Source organism: Amborella trichopoda, chromosome 1 (genome assembly GCF_054954075.1).
Source record: "Amborella trichopoda isolate Santa Cruz 75 chromosome 1, AtrichopodaSantaCruz75HAP2 v2.0, whole genome shotgun sequence".
Lineage (NCBI taxonomy): Eukaryota > Viridiplantae > Streptophyta > Magnoliopsida > Amborellales > Amborellaceae > Amborella > Amborella trichopoda.
In genome coordinates, this window is record NC_142336.1 from 3,456,888 (window position 1) to 3,462,921 (window position 6,034).

Sequence of the window (6,034 nt, forward strand, 5' to 3'; positions counted from 1 at the left end):
GATGCACTTTTAAAATCCGTCAAAAAATATTGTTTTAATGTTGTTAAAAAACCTTCTAATTTATCATCTCGACATCGAGATGCATGAATATGGAAAAAAAAAAAAAAAAAAAAATTTGAGTCCCATAAATAGTGTATCTGACAACACATTATCAAGACCGTCCATTTTCAAGATTTTTATGTGTTTATAGATCTACTTGATTTTAATTGGAATGTTTAAAGTTGCAACTAGATTTTTTTTCATTAAAATTTTATTTTTATTGAGATTATCAATAAAAACATACTCGATTTACTTGGTGGAGTAAATAGATATTATACTCATATAGGCGTACAATATATTTTAGCTTTTCGATATTGAAGTACAAATTTAATGTTTTTCCATACACTGAAGCACGCTTCACTTTTGGGTGTCATACTTCTCGCTTTTGGGTGTCATACTTCTCGCTACTGTACACCTGAAAAAAGTTACAAATAATAATAACAAATAAGTAATACAATCAAAATTAACAAAACAAGTATCATTAATTGGTACACAATATCAAAGTTAAAAAATTGGGCGTTTTGATGTCATCTTGAATTGATTGGTAAGTATTTAAAAAAAATAAAAAAATAAAAAAAATCACACAAATTTATAGAATTTATTCATTAAAAACAAAAAAAAATTTGTTTTATGCGGGCTGGACAGCATGACTGCTTAGGTCCAAAAAGTGTGAAGCATCCATCTCAAGTTGGAATTCCATCTAAAAACAATGGAGCGTGCATCTAAAAACAAAGGAGTATGAAGCATCCATCTTAAGTAGGTGTTCCATCTAAAAATAATGGAAATTAACGGTCCAAATTATTTTTTTACTATAATTATTATTTTTAGTTTTAAAAATTTATTTATTTTTTCATATTCATGACCTCCATCTTAAAAATTGCATGTCTTTAAAAATTAAGTCCAGCATCCAACTCAAAAATATATTTTGTTAATAGGCCCGCATTTCTATATATGCAGGCCTAACAGCGTAGAAAACAGGTCCAAAACAAAATGGGTCATTACCTGCATTGTACTTTCAAAATTTTACTCAAAAGTAAGGACAAATTAATTTTTATTAATTTATAATTAATAGAAATTATAATTCAATATTAAGGAAAAATAATAATTTTACAAAATTAAAGTTGTGCTTTTTGTAACCATTTTTTGTTATAGAATTTCTTCAAAAAAAATTGAAGTATTTATGAGTGAATAATTTGTTCCGATTGAATGGCATTTTACTTTTTTGTTTAAAATTATAAAAGCACTCATATTTTAAAAAATTTCATAAATAATTTAATTTTATGACCTTAATTTAAAAACTTTAAACCATAACTAGAATAATTAATTTAGGAAATAAAATATATAGAGTTGAGGCTTTAAACAATTATATTAGAGCCTAACTCAAAAATTTCTCTAGAAGAGGTTGTTTTGATGCCCAAATATGAAAAAAAATAGATTTCAAGTTTTTTAAATAGTGCATCTTGTAGCGCATTTTTAGACCGCCAATTTTCAATATTTTCAAGTTTTTATATATCTACTCGATCTATACTATTTTTTAAGCTTTAAATTTTCTATTTAAAGATAAAAATATATTTTAAGGCTCTTACAAAGATTTTCAATATTGAAACCATATTTCTGGACTCTATTTGAAGGTGTGTTTTACTTTGATTGTTCAGAGCCTCGGCTCTATACAAACCGCATATATTAATTTATGAACATAATTTTTTAAAAAATTGCATACTATGAGACTGTTTATCTCTGTCATAAGAAGGTAACAATTACTGCTAGCCATTGGATTTTAAATATGGCTTGAGGTATCTCGAGAAGTTCAAGAATTTTTTTTTGAGCTTTGAGTGTCGTCAAACATTCTCATAATTACTCAATTTTAATTATGACAAACAATAGTAAATGTGATTTTTCTTGTACCAAAAATAAATTATCACCTTTTATACTTTTCATTTTTAAGAGATTATATTCTTTAAAATTCATCTCCAATTGAAAAAAAAAATAGTCAACATACCAATTAAAATTAAATTATAACCATTTTTAGTTATTAAGGGACTACAAATGTGATTTAGGTTTTAAATTATCTATCCAGCATTTCGGGTGGTTAGATTGGTCATGACTTAGTATTGCCACCTATGTTCTAAGAGTCAAAAGTAATAACCAAGAAACTTCTCATTAACAAAAGATAAATTGTTTCATGCGTGTTGGACCGCATTTTTACATATACAAACTAGAAAGTATTAATCATCCATCTTAAAGATGGATGCAAGTAAGAAGTAGGTGTCCCATTTGAAGACAATGGAAACTAATAGTCAAAATGTTTACTTACTATAATTATTATTTTTAGTTTTAAAAATTTATTTATTTTTTCATATTTATGGTCTACATGTTAGAGATTACATGTCCTTAAAAATTAAGTATTAAAATCCATCTAAAAAATAGATTTATTAAGAGGCCCGCATTTCTACATATGCGGGGTTGACCACATAAAAACCGGGTCCTCAACAAAATATGAAACTTTGACTTTAATTAATCGTTTACAATTATAGTACCACCTAAAAATATAATTATAATAGAAAAAAACTAGCATAGGCCCACTAGCTTACAACTACATATGAACCCAATGGCCCAAATTCAATCTGGGCCAATCTAACGATCACGATTACATTTCGTTTTTTATTTTTTATTTTTTATTTTTTATGTAAATCAAAATCACTTGAAATTTTGAATGTGGGTTTTTTAAAAATAGGATAATCTAATAAAAATACAGCAATACATTTTTTTAAAATTTAATAAAATTCATAATTAGTTTTTTTTTTTTTAGAGATTGGATTGAAAATTCTTAATTGTTTCAAACTGATGAATTACTTTATATTACTTACTAAAAAATCCAAATCAAACCAAGGATGAGGGAGAAAGCAACAGTAAACTGACCTATGGCATGGAACACGCAAGACTAGATAGCAGCCACACGTATAAGTCATGACTTGTACCTACTCATGTTCATGTGCTCCGCACAAGTACCAACACTATCATTTGTCGCACACATATAAATCATGGGAGTGTTCCATATTACTCTAATTCCATCCTATTATTCAAAGTGGGACTAAAATCTACTATTTTTTTTCTCGTTATAAAAAACTTTAAAAAATAATATTAATAAATACATTATTTTGAAATATTTCATAATATTTTTTTAAAACTAAAAATACTAATGAATATTTCGGAGGGCTTCGGGAGAGATAGAATTGTGCGTGATAGGAGAGATAAAGGAGTTGCATGTGATCCTTTTGAGAGCGAGAAAAAGAGAGTTGGTGTCTTTTGGAGGGTTTTGATTTTGAAAGAGAAACAGGAGAGTTGTGAGTAAATCCTTTGGAGGATCTGAAGAGTGATAAAGCTGCATGTAAACCTTTTGGAGCACTTCAAAAGGCTTGCTCTTTTTTCAAAATGATGTTATTAGTGTCTTGGTTGTCTGCAATATGCGAATGCTTGAAGGATGCACAAGCACCTTCAATGGTTCAGATTGAAACCAGTGTAATAAATGACCAATAAGAGTTTTATGTTTTATTTGAAAATAATATTATCGAAAATTTTAGATATAGATACGTTCAATATGATTTATCAAATAAATAAATAAATAAATAAATAAAAAAGTTGACCAAAATAACCCTAAAATAATTTAAGGTCATTTTTGTTCAAAAAAATTTTCATTTTTGTTCAAAAATTTTTTATTTTTGTTTAGTGTGTCATATAAAAACACATATTTATCTGAAATTTTAAATAAATATTATTTAAAAATAAAAATAAAATTAAAAAATGAAATACAACACTCATTTTGTGACTGTTAGATGTGACTCTATCTAATATAATGAGATTGTATGTTATAAGGCCATTCATTTTTTGTACAACAAAGTCACAACCTTTCTTAACCATTGGAGGTGAAATCTAACGTATTAAAATGTATTACAACTTTTGAACTTTTTGTTCTCAATTAGTACCACATCACCACCATCCAATCTCACATCCAATAGTTGATAATGATTGTCACCATCTTGTATAGTTGTATCAAAAGTAAATGCTCTCATCATATAGTTTCCTTTAATATAAACCATTATAAATGCAACAGTCCACATGATGCACAAGGGAGACTTTCCTTTTCTCAAAAGGTCTCCATGTATAAGAGAAGAGGGTCAAATAGTGTGCACGTAATAGAGAGAGAGTTAATTTATTGAAACATGGACTTTAAGATGGTTAGGTTCATAATTTCCTACTAAAAATGCACATTTAGACTGTGATACAAAATATATATATATATATATATATATATATATATATATATATATATATATATATATATATATATATGTCGGTGGGAATTTGGGCTCCTACCTTTTGGTAATAATAGAATATGAGATTTCATCATAAGGCTCGATGATACAAAGAAGAAGCATTTGCTAAAAGCTGGTTGTGATAACCCTCAGCCATAAGTTATGAAATATGACAGTTAAAGATATGTTTCCAAGTTACTGTTCAAAAACAAAAAAAATTGTGTTTCAAAGTTTATTTTTTACGAAAGAATTTAAGCTTGGTCAATGAGACATCTTTAGGTGCATGTATATCCAATGGCATGTATGCTCTATACCAAAAGAATGGTTTTATTAAAAGGAAAAGATCATGTCACTCTACAGGCTGACAACTATAGTGTCAGTCACCAGTCCAGATTGAATCTGAGCCCAATCAAATAGTGATCTCATTTTGTATTTGAATTATTTTTTTTTTATACAAATCCAAATCACTTGAAATTTTGATTGTCTATTCTTAAAAAATATCAGAATCTAATAAAAATATTAAAAAATAATTCGAAAAATATAAATTGACCAAAATACCCCTAGATTTTTTTTTAGGGTATTTTGGTCAATTTATATTGTATGAATTATTTATTTTTTATATTTTTATTAGGTGCGCCTTAACGAGTAGAATATATGCCTAAAATTTCAAATGATTTGGATTTGTAGAAAAAAATAAAATTAAAATACGAAATAAAGTCGTGACTATCAAATCGGTCCACATTCAATTTGAGCTATTAGCTGACACTGTAGCAGTCAGCCCGTGGATTGACAGCATCCATTCTCTTTATTAAATAATGACGTTTTTATAAGGCATAGGCTTTATGAAAATAAAATAAAACCTCACCAAAAATATTTATCCAAAAAGTACTTTCAGCAACAAAAACCTCTACAATCAATTTTCAACATATTGACAATAACATTTGAAACTAAAAAACTGTATAGATCTTAATTGACTGTGCTTGTGCTACTGTCCACAAGATGCAATGGAGAGTTTCCCTTTCTCAAAAGGTCTCCATGCATAAGGGAGATAGTCAAAACATGTGCATTTTATGGATAGATAATTATTGAAGCAAAGACTTTAAGGAAACTTAGATGCAAAGAAAGCCAACTTCCTCAGCTTTCTCCCTGGACTCTTATCTTCATTTCCTACTAAAAATATACATTTATGGTTTGATACTTAGCCATAAGTTATAAAATCTAATAGTTAACGATTTGCTGTAAAGTTTTTTTTTTGGGGAAAATATATTCGCACACGTTATCTTGAAGTTTCATTTTCTCAATAGATGGTTTGAAAATAATTATGAAGGCCTAGAAATCATATAAAGTATTTTTTATTCTTTGGATCAATTTTATCCCTTTTGACCACACTTTGTTCGCACAAACAAAATTAAGGAAGATTTATTATTTTTAAACCCCTCCTCACTCACTAGTTTTTTAAAAAATGAAGCATATTTTTTAATTTTGTTTGAGCTAAAAATGTATGGTTAAAAGAGATGGGTTTAAAAAAGATTAATATTTTTTAATTTTGTTTGGGCTAAAAAAAGTATGGTCAAAAAGGATAAAGTTGATACGAAAGTAAGATATATTATGTGATATCTCTATCATAAATATTTTTAAACCTTGGTCTGTTTGGAAAAGGAACCTCAAAATAAAGTGCACAG